The sequence below is a fragment of the Sinocyclocheilus rhinocerous genome, unplaced genomic scaffold (assembly GCF_001515625.1).
Source record: "Sinocyclocheilus rhinocerous isolate Xijiao unplaced genomic scaffold, SAMN03320098_v1.1 scaffold62, whole genome shotgun sequence".
Classification (NCBI taxonomy): Eukaryota; Metazoa; Chordata; class Actinopteri; order Cypriniformes; family Cyprinidae; genus Sinocyclocheilus; species Sinocyclocheilus rhinocerous.
Window position 1 is genome coordinate 2,647,585 of NW_015656585.1, and position 10,889 is coordinate 2,658,473.

The 10,889-nt window shown below is 35.4% G+C and overlaps 1 long non-coding RNA gene across 1 annotated transcript in view; it reads right to left on the reverse strand.

Annotated features, from left to right (window-relative positions):
* Nucleotides 1–10,889, reverse strand: part of LOC107720228 (uncharacterized) — a 19,964-nt gene that overhangs the window by 3,093 nt on the left and 5,982 nt on the right. The window contains exon 2 of the long non-coding RNA XR_001637594.1: nucleotides 4,030–4,107. This is a non-coding gene — a long non-coding RNA (uncharacterized LOC107720228). The remainder of the gene's footprint in view (nucleotides 1–4,029; nucleotides 4,108–10,889) is intronic.

The window sequence follows — 10,889 nt, forward strand, 5'->3', positions numbered from 1 at the left end:
CGCGCGAGCACCGAACTGAATTCTTCATGCGCATGAATGGTTTAAAACGCTTGAATGTTTAAATTGGTAAGACTTGTAAATGAAGAAACACGTGTAAATGATAAACTATGATCTGTTTCACCCCTACAAGCGAGTGAACAAGGCAAATCAAGGAAGGGATTTCATATCACTATTCAAGATAGCCCGTCAGGCAGGGCAGTGATACATTTTGGTAGCCCGACTGGAAAACACAATAGCCCCGGGACGTTGGGCTAGCGATTTTGCAGCCCTGCCACAAACCTACGAGGAACCAAAAACATTCACAACATGGATCTGCATTTGTGTTTCTTTCTTTCAGCATCTGGAGACGACCCATTAGTCTCAATCTTCTGATTGCATGTTGGAATGCAGATTATGTTGTTGTTCATCAATGACCTTATAATGAGCACATTAAGCCAAAACCTGCAGGTGTAACAGAGCTATAGAATGTCCACATGTGAGGTTGTGAAATTAACGATACAGGAAAGTAATTAGGCCATGTTATTTCCTGTATGCTTCATTAAAAGTACTGATTAAATAGTATGCAATTCTTTAGAACAGCAGTACATTAGAGTACAAGGTCAAGTCTTAAAGTGCCAGTTCACCAATTTTTTTTTTTTTTTACCCACCCTCATGTTGTTATAAACCCCTACAATTTTATTTCTTGCGTGGAACACAAAAGGAAAAAAATCTGATGACTATACCATCATGACATACCATCATTATTTTACAAGCAATTACAAATGAATCAAGTACAAGTATGAAAAGCACCATGAAGTATTATAGACTGAAAGGTAAAGAGCATGGAAAAGAGTTTCAAAGTTCTCCTTTTGTGTTCCTCTAAAAATGTGCTGATGGCTGCTCAATAATAATAATAAAAACTTTACCACACAGAAAAACAAAAAACAATAACAGTATTATCATAAGCACAGAAGAGATTTGATTTACCCACCATGTCTTTTTTAAAATTTAGTCGACTGCAGTTGCAACTTACTCCAAAAGGTCGGTCACACTCTCACACACCCTTTTTTACCCTCCTTCCCAATTAACCCTCTCAAACAGCTTAGATTACATTAGCTTTGAGTTCCCTCACACCCTCCACTGGACTCACACAGCTCGAACAATGAACCCTGACTTGCTTCACAAGTCTCCCCTTCAGCTAGGCACAATTATGAATTCAAATAAGGCTGATTCAGACGCTCTCATGCAGCACACTGCCTCTCCCATGACAAGCCCTGGTAATGAGGACTTTAAGCAGGACCACACAACAAGAGCATCGGCTGAACAGCCCCAGGCCCATTCACCACCAATGGGTCAATTTAGGTGTTGCATTCATCAACTGCAATGCACACAGATAACTCCATCTGTTAACATTATCAAAAAAATAAATAAATAAGTTAGAAAAATGGAATCTGAATTACCCTGGGTAAGAGAGAACAAGTGTGTGGAGAGGCTTTCACAAGTTTTTTTTTTTTATTTATTTAAGAGAATACTTTTCAGCAAGGATTCATTAAATCTATCAAAATTGGCTGGAAAAAAAATTAAAATTTTTCAACGACAACAAAATCATAATACCATCAGTCATAACAACAAGAAATGTTTTTTTATGCCCCAAATCAGCATATTAGAATAATTTCTGAAGGATCATATTACACCGAAAACTGAAGTAATGGCCATCACAGGAATAAATTACATTTTATAATACATTCAAATAGGAAATAGTTCATTTAAATTGTAATATTATATACTGTTAGTACATTGTATAGATTTTCAGCCTTGGTACGACTTCTTTCAAAAAGATTAAGAAACATGTTTACTGTATTGCTGTGTATTATCGCATTTTGTGTTATATTGTGTAAAGTATATGTATGAGTAGTATACAATGAATGTCTGTTGCAATCTCCACATTTAAACATGAAAATAAATAGAATGTTTTAGAATGTTTCACTATATGTAGGTCACTAATCGAATAATCAAATTTGTGGCACTGATCATGTGACTCCTTGTATAGGGGGATCAGATGGTTCTGCTTCCTCTTTTGCCCAAGATGGTCTTTACACAAACTTCTTTTAAGCACCTTCAGTGCTGATGTCATTTAAAAAAAAAAATACTAAGAAATTTTAACTATTGTGTACATTAAAATACACCTAGAGATGACATTTGGACCATAAGACCATAAAAAGCACTTTTAGCTCAGCCAAGCAACCATCCAACTACAAACCCTGAGAGGATTTTATGAGCATGCAGAGGATGAAAAAAAAAATCAATTGAACAAATTTACTTTTCTAGACTTTCTCCAGCACAGGTGAGGAGAGTGAGGTAATCTATAGATGATAATGGGTGCAGATGGAGAGGGAGAGGGAAAAGAAAAAGGTTGTAATCTACCCAACATGAGTCTAAATTGGTACATTTTTAGTGAAAGGACATTCTCATGTTTCTTTGTCCAAGCAAGTAATTTCCCCTCTCTCTTTCAACAGTGTGGCTTGCCATGGCAGCATTTTCTGCAACACGGAACACTCTCCCTTCTATTTCAATAGGACAGCTCATTTGCCAGACAGTGAACCGAACTGCTGACTGAGTCTTTTAGACTGTTAGAGAGAGAGAGAGAGAGAGAGACAGAGAGAGAGAGAGAGAGAGAGAGAGAGAGAGAGGGCAGAAGCGAGAGAAGGAGGGAGCAGGAGAAAAGAAAGAATAGGAGGAAGCATTGTATCATTACTAAGAAAGATCACTGGACATTAAGAAACACAGCTTTGCAAGGTCATGAACATTTTTTTCCTCTCTTGTCTGCAGGATCGCCTCACTAACCTCAGCTCTTTTTATCATGGTTACATTTGGTAGCTAGCTACTCATATAAAAAAATAGAATATTAGAAATGAGTTCAAGGGATAATTTTAGGGTGCACTGAAAAAAAGGTGTAGAAACTATTTTAGCTAGTTAATTTAACAAACAATTACAAAGAAATGGCAAATAACACATTGAATTAAACATGACATTTTTGAAATAGTATATCCAATACTCTTTCTATTATTTACATATTTACAAAAACTCATGTTTACATTGTGGACAAGAGATTAACTAAATACAGAAAAAGCTCCAGTTCTTAACTAGCTGGTTAAAGAGCAGACCTGTATAAAACCAGGTGCAAGCGTGTGTGAATCATGCAGTGTGTTGATTAAATCCAGCCTTTAAAGAGGTCTCACATCTGGCAAAATGCCCATTGAGAAGTCCTTGGATTGAGAGAAACAATGCACAAACACACACAATAAACCCACTTCATGTTGTGCGTAATCCCGCCAACAACCCTTCATGCATCCACTCAAGGACGTTTCCCGGCCCCCGCTAACAAGCGGGCTGTGCAATTAGCCTGCTCATCAAAATAATGATGGATAGCCAGTAAACATGCCCACCACCACTCTACAGAGACAAACACACACACAGTCTACATTCCAGCATTTAACACTTGAACCAAAAACATTTCAACCTAATTAAATAATTAATTTAGTCATAAAATTCATTAATTTGAAAGTATCATAAAAGTGATCCACAAAACCAATGTCTTACCGTTTTGTGTGACAATTTAAGCCACAAATCAAGTAAGTGGTTAACCACTAAGTAAGAACTTTAGAACTGGATCATTTTGATTCAAGAACAAGTCATTCATACAGAGATGCATTTCATTTGACCATAAGTGCCCTACAAAGTGGACACTACAGGGTATCCCTCCATCTTAAAGGAGATTCCAATCCAAATGTTCATTAAAAAGGGCACTGTGAATGGCACGGGAAAAAAAACACCAGCATTTGTTTTAATCAAACTAAACCTTGCCATCTTATTTTCTTATAAAGCATTACAACAAACATTCAGCATTTGAATATGACAGATTATGTGAATTAAAATGTATAATAAACTAATATTTTCCTAAATGCACATGGATGTATCTTATACCAATGTATACTACACTAAAGCATGGTAATTTATATTTATTTACAGAAGTATATTATGTCATCCTACCTCAAACTTCTTAAATATACACGACCAACGAATATCCTCTTCTTAGTGAACAGAAAGCAGTGAACACGGTGTAGGGACCTGTGAATTGAAACAGCTCAGTTTTGTTAACTCTATCAACTGATTTGTTAAAAAAAAAGATCTGACTGAAATAAATGGTGTACACCAAAAAAATAATAATGATTTAAACTCAGTCAGCTGAAGTTCCTTACCAAAAAAATAAAATAGGTAATAATAATAATAATAATAATAATAATGGCTTTAGTAGGGCCCTATGATTTCCGCCATGTGTAAAACGTGGACGGAATAGCAGAATCCAGTCATAAAAATGGAATTCACTGGAATGTCATTATTTGTCATTATTACATAATGTTTAACTGTAAACCCATTACAGTTGTTTTAAAGCTAAAGGGCTAAACTATTCTATGTTTGACTTAAATTGAAAGAATAAAGAGTTTAATTTCTACTGTCTATGCTTAAAGGTTTATAGGGATTTTAAGATGTAGCCTAATTAGCAATTTTAATAATTAAGTTAGTTATTGAGTAACTAAATTACTTTTCAGACAATTTCACACGAAGAGTGCCGTTTTTCCTCCAAAAAGGTCCATGATTACAAATGTGATATAGATTTTTTTTTTTTTTTTACAACAGTTCAATAAACAAGAAGTTAATTAAGAGACTTTCGTTTTAGACACCATATTTCCTGTTTTTTCTCTATTTCGACAACAAAAATAATCCCAAACAATTCGGTTCAATCGCAATGACTCCTTTAACAGTGACTTGCTGACACCTACTGGCGGTTTTAATTTCACATTTAAAGTATCTTTTTATTATTTAAATAATTTCAAAATTTATGTATTTAACGTTTTATGTTTAATAAATCACAACATTATTTATGCATTTGTAATTGCAGGTTAAATGCATTCATGTTCTGCACTAAAAAGCGTGTAAATATACCTAAATGCCTCTTCAGATGCAGCTTCTGTGTTTCCTCTGCATTGCAAAGATGAATTTTGTTGATACTGATTTCATTTGCTTGATAACAGCCCAAATGTCTTATTATTCTAATTCACTGATTAAATGTAAGAATTTTACTCAAAAGGTTATGCATACTTTTAGAAAAAATGGCTTTATAAAGGTAAAAATGCTCATAAAATGTAAAACTCAATTTAAACTTATTGGAAAAGATTAATTTCTATCAATGTGAACTGACCACCACACAGAATATGAAAAATAACAAAAACTTTAGGAGTCAGCTGTCTACGGCAGTCCTTAAAGTATAGCACAATAACACACTTAGCAAAATATCGTCTAATTATCGTTATCGATAAAATCCCAGAAAATGTCGAGATATTATTTTTTGTCAATATCTCACACCCCTACGCTATATTGATATGCGCATGCCCAGCAGTTTTTGCTGTATCCCTTCTAGCCTTAACTTGAATATAGTGCATGAGTAATGGACTAAATGCATGATACTTTTAAGGAGCTTTTTTGTTGTTGTTTTTTAAGTATCGATAAAATCCCAGAAAATGTCTCGATATAATTTTTTGTCAATATCTCACACCCCTACGCTATATTGATATGCGCATGCCCAGCAGTTTTTGCTGTATCCCTTCTAGCCTTAACTTGAATATAGTGCATGAGTAATGGACTAAATGCATGATACTTTTAAGGAGCTTTTTTGTTGTTGTTTTTTAAGTACTTCCATAACATTGAAAAGAGTAGTCAGAATATTCTACTTAAAGTCATCTGTGTTCCAGAAGAACGAAAGTCATATAGGATCGGAAGGCCATGAGGGTACATGATGACAGCATTTACATTTATAAGTGAACTATCCTTATAAAGAGTAGCCTAATTAACATGGTTTCACAAGTTTAAAAGGTGATAATATATTACATTTGGAGTCTGAAGTACTTTCATTTAGCTACGCACTGGTTAACAGAGATGTAGCTACAAACATTTGTGCAGTCACCTCTTCAACTCAACTAATTAGCCTAATGCTATTTTACTAGGCACTTGAAATGTCAACACATTTGTAGATTTAGTGTAAACTTAAATTCCATTACCTAGCAGGCATTATTGCTCAGCGAGTTGAGCTGATCTCTCCCCCGGGCCTGATATGTTTCCCCTGCTCTGTCATCTTGCTAACCGTTCTGTCTAGACCAACTTAGAGCCCCATAATCCACCACAGGGATCAATAAACTGCACATAATTCAAGGCTAATAATGAGCCTTCAGTACCACGCAAATGGTCAGCTACTCTAACGGAATGGAAGGCGTAAAATGATAATGTAATTATTAAAAGGACAGATAAAATGAGCAGGCGCTCACTCTCTCATATTGGAAAGGCTAAAGTCAATTAGCAGCACTTGAAATTATTGTTATTCTTTAGCCGGCTGATTGGGGAGGAAGTTAATGTATCTGGCGCCCAAGGTAAATGTAGGACATGACTTGCAGTGCCAAGAGCAGCACAGTTATGTTATGGGCAATTGGAGAGTAATTGTATATACACAGTGTGCTATAAATGTGCTTTGCTATTTACTGTAGCCTAATGGGTATAAGACTAATCTGCACACGTTTTCAAACAAGTTAATATTGACAAGAAAATGACTTGCTCAGGTACTATAAGTGTGTTTCTAAAAGATCTTGCTATGCAGCAACATAAATATGCTGAATCATTGTTTTTCCTCCATTGAGAGGCGTTAGTGCACATAAACCCATATTGTTTTTTATTATAGTTTTATCAAGTCAAGGCTACAGTTATTAAAATGTCTTGCTTTTAACGTCACATTATTGGGTGTTATATAGACATTTTTGGCCCAACTACCATTCTCAATAGTGTAATTTATTTGTGGTACAACAGTGAACATGCCATTCAAAGATTTGAGGTCAGTAAGATTTTTTTTTCTCCAATTTACATTTTTATTTATTTTTACATAATTTATGTAAACGTTTTTTCCAAGGACATTAATGCTTTTAGCAGCAAGTACACATTAAGTAGTTCAAAAGTGACAATAAATACATTTACAATGTTCTAAATAACCCCAATTAAATATTTTCAAATTTTTTGCATAATTTGGCAAAATTACAGCTTGATACGCACAATAAAAATATACTGCTCGCAGGTGATATTGACTTTTTTTGCCTCCTTAACAAATTGCATTGTTCATGTTTCATTTTTGAGGGGCAGTTATTATTTTTCATACAATAAATATTTGAAAGATGTATTATAATTTCACTTTTAGATTATCAGTTTAAAAATTTAATAATTAATATTATTATAATGAATTTCCATACATTAAGTTTGAAAGTTATCATTGGATAAGGGTTCAACCAAATTTATTTACAAGTAACAAAAATGTTAAAAATCCTGTTAACTATGATTCCGAACTTCTTACAAAACATTAGTACAAGCATTTCAAACTAATTTGAGAACCACAGAAAAAGCTGACCATCTTAACAACAGGTTCGTCCTATATTACAGTATATGTAAATGTGCAATCTTGCCATGGCACCTCTGCCAAATGACTTCTCTTTGATTATACGCATCCTAAAATAAAATAGCAGATCTAAATTAGTGAAATTCACTGGAAATACAGTGAACGTTTGACCTGCCGAGTGAGAATGCGAACATAGTTGTCTTTTCCACCAGGCTGCTTCCTCCTAATGCGCTAAATGTTTTGGCTTGCACAAAATGTCCCCCTTCCCGCCGAGAGGACTGGCATTTGAAGTTGGTTTTGTAGACCCTCCGGCCAGATCGCTGAAGGCAGAACAGCCGCTACGTATCCAAAGAGCATGAAAGAGGCGAATGTGTCTGAGAGGAGCATCAGTTGATAACACCAGAGAACGAATGCCACAGACCCACATCACTCAAAAGCAACGAGGACAGCTTGTTTCAGGGTCTGTTAAGTATGTCCACGCCAGTGGGGGATTCAAAGTAAAGCACAGTGCTCCCAGGCCTTTCAGTGTCTGATTCTGAGGCTGACAAAGGCCTTGATTGAAGCTAGAAGTCTCTGAGCTAAGCAGCCTGACAGGATAATAGGACATCTGGAACAGATGTTTACTCCCCCATTTGTAAAATGGTGTCGGCTATGGGTGAATTGTTATGCAAATGCACATGCAGACACACCCTCTATTTTGCATAGACTCAGCTGCCAATTAAAAGTTTGATTTTTTTAGTAACTTGTTTACTGATTAAAGATACTAAGAAGTGTTTGGGTGGTATGAGCAAAAATACAAATCAAATAAATTGAATCAAGTAAAGAGATTGCCCTTTGATGTTTTTCCAAAGTGATCTGCATTTTAAAAGTTATTTAAATAGCATCTGCTGTCATCGCAGCAATATCTCTAGCTTTTTAATGACAAATAATCAAATGACTGTCAATGGAAGTCAACACATGATAGCAGTCTTCTGATTTTCCCCTGCTTACCCAGTGTTTATGCGGTAATCAACACTCAGCCATCTGCGAATGTGCAATTAGCATAATTGGTGTACGTTACACGCTTAATGTAAAGCACATTTTTTACTGCCATTCTTCTCTCGGTGCATCTAATTGCAATTGAGTTTGGGTGGAAAAACATCGGGAGTCTCTGGGCATGTTAAAATGTGGATTAGCTGGCAATGGGCTGCACCGAATCCAGGTGCGGAAGGGTCAAAGGTCAAGTGGCCTTGCTTTTATCTGACAAATAGTTTGGTAACACCTGGACGAAAGGCAAGAGTTTAAACGCATGAGTGAATGGGCATGACACTGTAGTCTCTTCCAGATGCTCAAATCCAGCATAAATTGGACTCCATTAGAATTAATAGCCTTTGCTGGATCTTAATTTACATATAAAGGCAAGACGACATCTGTCATAAGATATTTGGGAGAAGACGTGTCTAAACTGTCTCTAACATTGTCTACGACATTGGGCTGTATCTACAGCATTTGTTATAACAGGGGTTTTCAAAACGTTTTGATGCTAAGGATGGACCCCAAATACGATGCCCTCAAAATATTCTAAAAGATAAAGGCAGCTATATATTATAATACACACATGATATAATAAAGACAATTGCGTTCTTTGCAAATTTACTTTTTTATTCTTACAGAACAATATACTGAAGCATTATCTGAAAATTTACTTAGTATCTACATTAGAAGCGCATCTCTTTCCTATTAACTACTAAATGTTAGATACTGTATATAAACTTTAAGAGACATTTTTTTTAACTCAGTTTAATTCAGATTTACTTACCACTTTTTTTACAATAAACATACACTACCATATACATTTGGGGTCAGTATAATTTTTTTTAAATACTTTTTTTTTTAGTTAATACTTTAACACTTTTATTCCTCAGCAAGGAAGCATTAAATTGATCAAAAGTGCCAGAAAATGCATTTATAATTTAATTTGTATTTCAAATAAATGCTGTCCTTTTGAACCTTCTATTCTTTAAAGAATTGTGGGAAAAAACAAATTGTAATAATATTCCACAGTATCCATGTTTACTATATTTTTGATCATATTAATGACTTGGTGAGCATAACTCTTTTCAAAATTATTTAAAAAATCTTACCACTCAAGACTGCTTGTGATACAAACCTCTTTCTGCAACAAGCAATAACAAAAATATCCCTACAAAAATAGCACCAAAACATGACAGCATGTTTTTTTTTTTCTCTCACCTTGGGATAAAATATGCACAAAAAAAGGCATTGTTGCTTGAAGTATAAATTGGGTAATTCCATTAAAGTGCCCTGCGTAGACACATGATATCGGATGGAGGACGACCCTACCCTGGGTCTGAACCTCACGTCACCTCCATATCACTCATCCTCCCTGACAAATGGTGGCCGGTTAATAACTGAAACACATGGCTGCCGGCGTAGGTCAATAACGTCCTTTCCTTCATCAGCATGACTGAATTAACCGCCTCGCCCTGTAGTACTGCCATCTTTCTTCATGTGTAAATAGAGCTAGCATGTAGCTGCTGATTAGCTATAAAAGCCCTTCTCATCTTAAAAAATAAATAAATAAACAGCTGGAGTTAATGACGATTTTGCTCTGTTTGTGTTGTTGAGGGTTTAACGCAGACGAAAGCAAATAACCTAGCATGCTCTGTTTGTAGTGTCCATCAAAGACCGAGATGGCTTGACAGTTCGACATCTACATAGAATGACTTGAAGGAGCACGAACCAACACTTGAAGGTCATTTCAGGGGTGTTTCACGAGGAGTAGACTTAATCCTATGAACTTCAAAGTTCAAATAGCAGTTGCACACTGTAAAAAAGGATTGGTTGAGGAAACGTTCACAAACCTAGTGCATTCAGATTTTTAGGTTCTCCCAACTATTGTGTAAAAAAAATTTGGTCCCAATTTACACCTAATTAACAGCTTTTTTGTTTGTTTCTTCACTAAATACAGAATGCTTCATTCAGCCAATAAATGCATTAAGGCACTTACAGATTTCTTGTTTTGCAAATTTTAAATATTTTATAGGAAACTTAACCCTTAAATGCATACCTCGGGTCTTTAGCGACCCGGGACATCATTCTCTACCCTCTCCCTCCTTCATTTTTTTGTCGCTAAAGACCCGAATATGTAATAATGATTGGCGAAACATTCATGCATTTAAGGGTTAATGGGTGAATTTAACTATGTTATCTTTGTTTCTGAAGGTGTACAAAGCAATGATATTTTAAAATATCTTTTATAAAGCAATGATATTTTAATTTCAAATATATATATATGAGCAATATCACTCGAGTACGAGAGCGATACCGCCTCTATATCAGCATGGCTGTGATTAGGCCAGAGGAGGCAATCACAGCCGCTGATATAGAGCCGGTATCGCTCGAGTACGAGAGTGATATT